Source organism: Dasypus novemcinctus, chromosome 8 (assembly GCF_030445035.2).
Source record: "Dasypus novemcinctus isolate mDasNov1 chromosome 8, mDasNov1.1.hap2, whole genome shotgun sequence".
Classification (NCBI taxonomy): domain Eukaryota; kingdom Metazoa; phylum Chordata; class Mammalia; order Cingulata; family Dasypodidae; genus Dasypus; species Dasypus novemcinctus.
The window spans coordinates 53265178-53274672 of NC_080680.1; the positions used below are offsets into that span (position 1 = coordinate 53265178).

The window sequence follows — 9495 nt, forward strand, 5'->3', positions numbered from 1 at the left end:
TAAACAGAACTCTTTTGATGGTACATATAAAGTAATTTTTAGATATTTTTAGATCAAATTGTGATAGTTCCTTATTATATCACTGTGGCTAGAATATTACTTTTTCCTTAAGAAAGGAAATCTAAAATGTACAGAGCAGTAAGAATATTTTAAAAAGTGCTTTGTTTTGTTTTGTGTTTTTTACCCTTGGATCTTTCTTAACCTGGAGAATTTTACTTGTAGCAAAATTTGAAAAATTCATCATTCATGTTTACTTGAGCAATCAGTAAATAGTGTATTTTACACAATCACCTCTCCAACTAGACTATTTTAATTTATGCCATATCCTCCGCATTGATAGTCTTCTTTTTTTTATAAGTTTATGTCTTGCTTTTATTTTTTTTTTAAAGATTTATTTATTTAATTATTTCTCTCCCCTCCTCTCTCCACCCCGGTTGTCTGTTCTCTGTGTCTATTTGCTGTGTCTTCTTTGTCCGCTTCTGTTGTTGTCAGCGGCATGGGAATCTGTGTTTCTTTTTGTTGTATCATCTTGTTGTGTCAGCTCTCCGTGTGTGCGGCACCATTCCTGGGCAAGCTGCACTTTCTTTCGCACTGGGCGGCTCTCCTTACGGGGCACTCTCCTTGCCTCGTGGGGTTCCCCTGTGTGGGGGACACCCCTGTATGGCAAGGCACTCCTTGCACACATCAACACTGCACATGGGCCAGCTCCACACGGGTCAGGCAGACCTGGGGTTTGAACCGCGGACCTCCAATGTGGCAGATGGACACCTTAACCACTGGGCCACGTCTGCTGCCTGATATTCTTCTTGATGACAGTGACACAAATTATAGCAATAGTCTCTTCCAGAAAATGATTTATTAAAGGATGAAAGTTCTCAACTGGTCTTCCTATAAATTTTGGATGAGAGAATTAAAGTACAAAGTGTTAAGCTTTTAGTTATATTTTTTGAGAATATGGGCATTATGCAACTGACTCAAAAGATAATCAAGCCTATCAATTCATAAACTCTTCCTTTTACCTATTATAGTGGCAAAATATCTGTGAAGAAATAAATAAAAAGGAAAGTTAATGTAGGTAAAGCATAAGGTATGCAGAGTAAACCATCCCTTGGAGTCTAATTCAAAATAACTTCACCCAGGCATAACCTCTGTTAAAATGAATCTGAAGTTTAAAAGACAGATGTCTCAGCTTCTGTAAAATGAGGTATCCAATGTATCTTTTCCTCATTTATTGTGTTTTTAACTATAGAAGGATTGTAATTACTACTATATACTCAGAGAAATAAATCATTGCTTATTCCCCTTCAGCAGAAATGCAAAAAGAAATCTCAATTTTGTATATTCAGTTATTTTTTTTACAAATTAATAATTCTGCTTACCACTAAGGTGAAGTCTTGCCTAATTTTTTCCAAAGAATGAATTGCTTAAGACAGTGGGCCAATGGGATGATATTGGGGCAGACATCTGCTAGAGGCTGAGGACTGCAGAATCATATACCTTGAACTCAGTCCAGTATAACTTTATCTATCTATATATATAATTATCTCCTTCAGCTTTCCACATTTCATGTCCAGGTTCCTATGAAAGGAAATGACAGCACCATCCACAATTTGTTGCAAAATGTACATATCACAATTATCTATGATTCCTCTCTGCATAAATACTCAGCATTCAATCAGTTATTGAATTTCTGCAGTTCTGCTTACAAATATTTCTGGAATCTGTTCTCTCTTCTGCAAAATTATTTCCCTTATATTAGGCCCAATAGAGTCTTCTTCAACTCAAGCTGCTCTATCATGTTCAGCTGTGAGTACTCATTCTCACAGCTTAACCAGCAGTTGCAGGACCTGGGGGGAGAGGAATGGGTGGCAGGTGCTGATCTCCTCCAGCAATGCCATGTTTTCTGGGGTGTAGTCAGTCTGCATTTGAAAATACCTGGGTTCTGATATAGTTTAAGATACCCACTGCAGTATATCCATTGTCACCAGTGTAACCTAATGCACTTACAGTGTACTCAACTCTAGTTCTGATGTCCCATTGTTCTCATTGCAACGTAAGTTATGAATAGTTTTAACAGCTTTTGATGTTAATTTCAACTCATCCCTATAGATGCTTACCTGCTTGTTCTTCTAGGTCTCAACCATACTTGCTGCAGATGCCAAGATGTTAATAAGCTTCTCTTTGTGGTCCTGGTTGATCCTGGCTCCTGATTTAAGGAGTGACTGCATAAGCAGACCAAGGAAAACCAGCACCTGAATGAGTTCAATAGGAGGAGGGTCTATGCTTGTGAACATCTTGAATAGGACAGTGAGGTTGGCAGGATTCAGTATGCCTTTGACCAGCATAACCCCAAGGGCCTCACAATCCTGGGTAAATTAGTGGCTGTTCCTAATCCTGGAGTGATCTCACTTGCAACATTACATTTCTCCTGAACAAAATACTAAACTTCCTGAGCAATCCTGCTCATGGCAGAGCCACATTGCTCTTCTTGGGCAGGCTGGGACACCATCACTTGGGAGAACAGGTTGTTGTGCACTCCAAGACATACTATTTTGGAAAACTCAGAAAGATGTTTTTCAAGATTTTCTTCTCCGTGTAAAATTGTAAATAGAGAACTATGTGGTACTCTAGAAAATGCTTCTAACTGCTGCAAACTGTGGCTATGCTGGTAATCTCTCCTTGGTATCCTGCATCAGAAATAAGTTTAACAGTAAGTTAGATATCCAACAGTCTGAGGAGGCTTCAACCAGTTTATAAGAAATATCTCTCCATTTGGCATGTGCAGTCATTTGTTCAAGCCAAGCTGGGGTCTTTCTGTTAGTAAAAATGAAATCTGCCTTGATGTGGTTAAACTGTTTGATCATGCATTCTTCAAGTGATTTTCCATAGTTTCCTGAACCTGCACTTGCCCACTACCTGTGTGAATGGTGTGAATGAGTCATTTAGCCAGCAGATTCACAGTCTTGGCCATCACCATGTAGTTGTCGAGAAGAGCTGGAAAACATTCTCCAGAGACCCTCCTGCCTGAAAATACCTCTTCAGTGTGTTAATGATAGAGTGTTTCATTGTATAATGCTGGGTAGAAAATGTATGTAAGCATCGTTACTGGACCCCTGTATCATCATCTTCTACTCCATAATTATGCTCTTGCCTGTTGATGTCCCTCTTATTGCCCCACTTGGCAGTTATACTGAAGTAGTCCTTGCCCATGCCAGTATGCCTGGCATGTCCCGTCATACTCTCCCATGGGTGCACCAAAATGAATACATTTTAATGACACCTCTTGCTTTTAGCTCCTTCCCAGGAGATGGGTGAGGAGAAATCATAGGAGTAGGTATGTTACATTTCCAGGAATTCAATGAACTCTCAATAAAGATCCATTGAAATTTATTAAATGAGAGCTATCAGAATAGGAAAAACATAATATTACCCATTAAGGAGAAATATTGCCTTCTGCCATTTTGTTCTGAGTAAAGGGCATTGTTAAAGTTAACCTCTGCTCCAGCCTAAATATATTAAATGACCCATGATTTTCTTTTGTCCTGACCCTGGTAGCTAATGTCTTTATACTCTGAAATAAGAATCTCCATTATCATAGCAAGTGTCACCTAAAGAAATCTCTTGCCACTGTTAGTGTGACAAAGATCATACCTTTCATTTAGAAATACTTATAACATTTACCATAGTATTCTCAAAATCTAAAATAATAAGCACATATTAACAAAGCAAATATATATTATTTGTTGAGCTAACATTAAATAAATATTTATGAATATTTAGGACTCCAGTTTAGCTTTTTTATATACTTTTTGTTAATTTATTTTCTACCAAAAGTTAAATTTCATTTGTTCTATTGTATTTATTTTATTGAACATGTATTTAATGTGCATATTTATTCAATCACCCATGCAAACACACTTTGGGAATCATTAGTAAAAATATGGAACTATGGGAACATACGAATCAAAGAAAATAGAATGAGAGAATATTCTAGTATTTGCAGATTTCTATATTAAATTGAAAATCAGCTTCTCTTCTCTGATAAACCTACAAAGCAACAAGAATCTGGATTTAAAAAGATGATTTATGCAGCTGTTAGAGCAGTGCTTCAATCACATTTTTCATTTTACTGCAGTATACATGTGGAAAACATTGAAATTTCATGCTGAACTGTCAGTTTTTCCATAGTTATTTAAGTTATGACTATCTAATATGAATTAAAGACCTTTCAAAAAATGTAATTATTTTTCTGCCAAATGATAGATGAAGTAGATAGTTTTATCTAACAAACTTCACAGGCCAGTTCAAATATCTATTTAAAACTGTCTTAATTCATTTGTTTTGACTCTTAATTTAAAAATATTTTTGCATATTTTCAAATGAAAAATCTAATGAAGAAAGATTTCATTGCATGTTATATATTACACACACATGGGCTACTCCTAATTTTTAAAAATGCTATTTTGGATTAGAAGTATGAACAGATATCTAAAAGCTTGGAATAGTTACTTTTGGAAAATCACATTCTCATTCCTAAAATAAATACAGGTAAATCAAAATTCTATTAAAATTATATTTGATAAGAAAGATTAAAATATAGTTTTAATATTATTGATCAAATCAAAACTAGGTATTGTTAATAATTTTTTAAAGCTTTTTAGAAGCTACCCTTCCTCTCCCATGAGAGGTTACTGTAGGATCAGCATAAAATTAATGTGCTTTTCTTGGATTAGTTTTTTACATACTTTTTGGAAACTTTTGCTTAAACTACCTGCTGCAAACTCTATTTAATCATAGATCTTATAGTTAATTTCTACCCCTATCCCTTGGCACCTAATCTAGCCTTTATTGGCTTCAGTGCTAGGCAAGCACTTTTAGTTTTCACAGATGTTAATTACTGGGATTTATGTAGAAATTTTGCCAGCTGAAAAATCTAGGAAAGAAACAGTTGCAATTACTTGAGGGTCAGACTTGAGAGAGAAAGGCAATGCATTTTAGGATTCAAAGCTTCTAGAGTGATTCATCCTGTCCAGAAGTAGGTGCACATTGCTTGCTGTTCTAGAAGACAATGCTGGTGACAGCATCTCTATGTTCCTCTACGATGCCTACCATTGATTCCATATCTTTGCTCACACATGAATTCTGGTTATTGCCATCACTATATGTGACATTTATTCTCTGCTCTTACTACCAATTACTACTGATTCATGTTAACATCCAAACTACTCTTAAAATGTATTTTATTGTTTTAGTTTTGTATTATCTAGGTTTGAGTGACTTAACTAGGGGACCCTCTTATTCTGGGTTACTTCATATGCTCAGATTAGAGGGAGGCCATGTCAGATTGGGCATGGCAACCCCCAACCAGTCTGACATGGCCTCTGAAATGAGCTGCAGCTTTCCATCACTTTCTCACACCTTTTACAATACTTGTGTCATAAAAAAGAAAGCATGTTAACTGGTAATGAGTTGTAATTTAAAGCTATAGATATATCACTTTTAAAGTTAAGATACTCCCAGTATTCAAAAGGTGCATCATTGTGCAAGACAGAATAGGTAAATAGGATTTCTATTTGTTGAAACAAAGAAGACTTTAAGGCAAAATTTATTTTCAAAAATATCTATTTGCTACAGTAAAGGGAAATGTTAAATTTAGAAAGATGTAAATCTTGAAATTTTCAATGAAATGTGATATCTGCTTTGTCATACAGAAAGAGAGAAGAAGATTCTTAGTACAATCAGTATCGTCCATCTAGATTTATCCTTATTTATGTGAAAGGAATAATAGTGACTAGTATTATTAAAGCAAAGAAGTGTCTTGGGGATTTCTAAAAACAAAACAAGATTAGTAAAAAATGTGATCGTGGGATCTCACATGCCAGAACAGATACAGGTATTCTTAAGTAAGTACATGTTCTTAAGCAGGGTAGCAGCTGGTAGGGAGGGGTAAAATTGTCATAAAATTTCATGATGACTGAAACTAAGACAAGTTTTTCTTACTCCTTTTTTCCTCTTTTATGGAAAACCAGCCAGAGTGGTCTATCCAGCAGTGTAATTTAGTTAAAGAATTGAACTTTGGCTTAAGAAGACTCAGGTTTCCATTCCAAAGCTTCCTTATAAGTAGGTCTGTAAATAAACTCCCTGAGCTGAGTTTTTTTTTCCCCCTGTAAAATCAGAGTACTATCACCCTACCATATGGTTGTTGTGCTAATTAAATAAAATAATAAATGTAAAACATCAAACGGAGGGTATAGCAAAAACTATGTGATCAAGAGTTGATAATTATTACTATGTTATCTCAATAATAATAGTAAACTGAAAACAGAATTTTGGGAGTCTAGAATCTACTTTAAAACTGTCACTCGGTAACAATCCCTTTGGCCTTCAATATCTTTATATGTATAATGAGAGCTTTATTAAATCATCTTTTTAATTTCTCCTTGGTTGTAATGTTTTGAATGTATCTAGGGAAAATTGTTAAAGGATTTAATATTTTCAAATTGCATCAGACTTCAAATTTGTCTAAACAGATACATTGTTGATATTTCTTTATCATCACTAGCCCTGAAAAACAATCCCATCCTTTGACACAGTCTCCTAAATCTCTAACTATAGTATGCTGGGAAAATGTAGAAGGCCACCATCCTAGAAATTTGACCCCAGTACCCAAATCTACAAGACAACTGCCTACCATCTTGTATGTCTCTTTCAGCTTTATATTGGAAGCAAGATTAGTCCTAGGCACACTGTACTTGCTTCGTTAGTATATGTTGAACAAGATATTGAATAAATTAATTCTTAAACTGGATTTAAGTCATTTTTATGGATAACATGCTCTTTTGTGGACTGGTCACAAATAAAAATCATTTATATTATGAGTTCTAGGTGAAAATGTGGTTCCATTCAAATTGATATGCTGCAGTACAGGGATTTATAAATTGGCGTATCATACTCATTAGTTTGGAAAATGATGTAATTTTAATATCCAACTATGAAATTTATTCTTACTGTGTCACTCAAATAAAAGTGCTAAGAGAAGAAAATATAATTTTCATTTCAAGGATATTTAATTATATGGTTTTTAGGGGATTATGCCAAAAGTGGTACAAATTTAATTAAAATAAAATTTATATTTTAAAACTGTTTAGTAAAGAACATAGTTTGTTAAGATAGTGTTAAATTGTAGTTACAATATGAAATACGAAGCTAAGATTGATTTTGATGGAAGATGAACTATTTCTAAACTATAATGCCCTTTATAAAAGCCAACACAAAAGTATCAGCAACCCTTTGGCAAACTAAAACATGATGCAAAAGGCAGATGAGTCTAGTAAAAAATAAGGTTACAATAGAAACATTGTTGAAGTAAATTATACATTTGCAATATTAAAAGCACTTAACTAGGGAGAACCAGGAAGATGGCAGCAGAGTAAAGATTTCCTAGAGTCAGCTCCTGCTATAGGGCAGCTAGCGAACACCCAGACCTCTCTGGAGCTCGCTGAAGCACCTGCTTGGGGGCTTCAGGAGACCAGAAGACCATCCTTCCATATCCTTGCCCATATGCAGAGAAAACTCATAAGTAGAGTGCTCTATGCTCTGGAGGCTGGTGCCCATTGTCCACTGGAGGCACAAGCCACCTCAGGAGCTATTTCGTGGCTGGAATTGAAAACTTCACTTCCCCAAAACAGGGAAGGAAGACATGGTTGGGCACCAATTTCAGCTACTGAGGAGTAAATTCAGGGGCCTAAGGTATAACCCCGAGAACAGCTAAAGTTTGAACCTTTCCAAGTTGGAAATTTGCTGGGAGCTGCCATCTTAACTCCATGCCTGGCATGAGGGGAAGTGGCCAGAGGATCGCAGTGCTGGTGGGGACTGGCTTCTTTCTATCCAGATCATATTGCCGCTGTAGCATAGGCCCCAGTGCCATCTCCAGCAGAGAGGAAGCTGCAGGAACCTGGGCCAGGTTTTCTGGGAAATTACCAGCCAAGCATGGAAGTTGGTGATTATCCTACTCTGGCCAAACAATCTGCCCCAGGAGCTATTCTGTGCCTGTAATTGGAAGCTCTATTTCCCAGAAATAGGGGAGGAGGATGCAGTTGGCTTCCAATTTCAGCTACTGATTGGTAGACTTCGCTAGCTAAGATATAACCCTGGGAACAGCTGGGGTGTGAAACAGCCCAAGTCAGAAAGAGGCCAGTAGCCACCATTTTGACTCCATACCCAGCCTGAGGGGAAGCCAGGCTGACTGAAACTCTCAGTGTCATCAGGAACCAGTTTCTTTCATGCAGATCAGTCTACAGCCCTAGCCTAGGCTTCAGTCCCACCTCTGGCAGGGAGGAAGCTGAGGAACCCTGCACTAGCCTATACAGGTAACTGCAGGTAACTTTGGCTGGCATAGACTGAACGTCAGAAGTCTACCAGGGCAACTGCAGTCATCTTAGACCTGCACTGCATAGATTGCTGTCCACACCTGCAGCTCCATCCCCCACCCCAGGCAGAAGAAGAGGCATGAAGCTTCATCAGTCTCTCTGTGCAACTACAGTCTAGGCCTGCACTTAGATTATTCCACACAGCTGTGAATCTGTTCCTACCTCTGGCAAAGGAGAAAGTTGGAAGAAGCCTCATTGGTCCCTGGCACAATGAGAGTAGCTTGAGCCTATACCTTATAGCACCAACTACATGCTTGGCTCCTACTAAACAACCAGCAAGGGAGAAAGGGCAAGAAGCCCTAAACTAAAGAGAAAAATTGTACCCAGAATAAATTCTCTAGTAAGCCAGATGTGAAGACACCAACAAAAATTACAATCCACACCAAGAAACAGGAAGCTATGGCCCTGTTAAAGGAATAAAATAAGCTTCCAGATGGCATAAACAAGTTGAGACAACTAATCATAGATGTTCAAACAAATCTCCTTAATAAATTCAATGAGACGGCTAAAGAGATTAAGGATATATAGGGACATTGGAGTAGCACAAAGAAGATTTTGAAATTGTACATAGAAAAATAGCAGATCTTATGGGAATGAAATGTGCAATAAATGAATTTTAAAAACATTAGAATCATATACTAGCAGATTTGAAGAGGCAGAAGAAAGGGCTGGTGAGCTTGAAGAAATGGTCTCTGAAAGTGAACATACAAAAGAACAGATGAAGAAAAGAATGGATAAATTTGAACAAGGTCTCAAGGAACTGAATTACAGTAAATTGCATGCAAGGATACATGTCATGGGTGTCCCAGAAGGAGAAGGGAAGGGAAAAGGGGCAAAAGGAATATTTAAAGAAATAATGGTAGAAAATTTCCCGACCATATTGAAGGACATAGATATCCCTGTCCAAGAAGCACAACCTACTGCCAACCGAAAAAATCCAAATAGACCGACACCAAGACACATACGCATCAGAATGTCAAATGCCAAAGACAACGAGAATTCTGAGAGCAACAAGAGAAAAGCAATGCATAACATATAAGGGATATTCAAAAAGATTAAGTGCTGA

General features: G+C 37.0%; 1 pseudogene; it reads right to left on the reverse strand.

Moving 5' to 3' along the window:
- Nucleotides 1–1750: 1750 nt before the first annotated feature.
- On the reverse strand, nucleotides 1751–3237 carry LOC101420640 (negative elongation factor D-like; annotated as a pseudogene).
- Between the last annotated feature and the right edge of the window lie 6258 nt (nucleotides 3238–9495).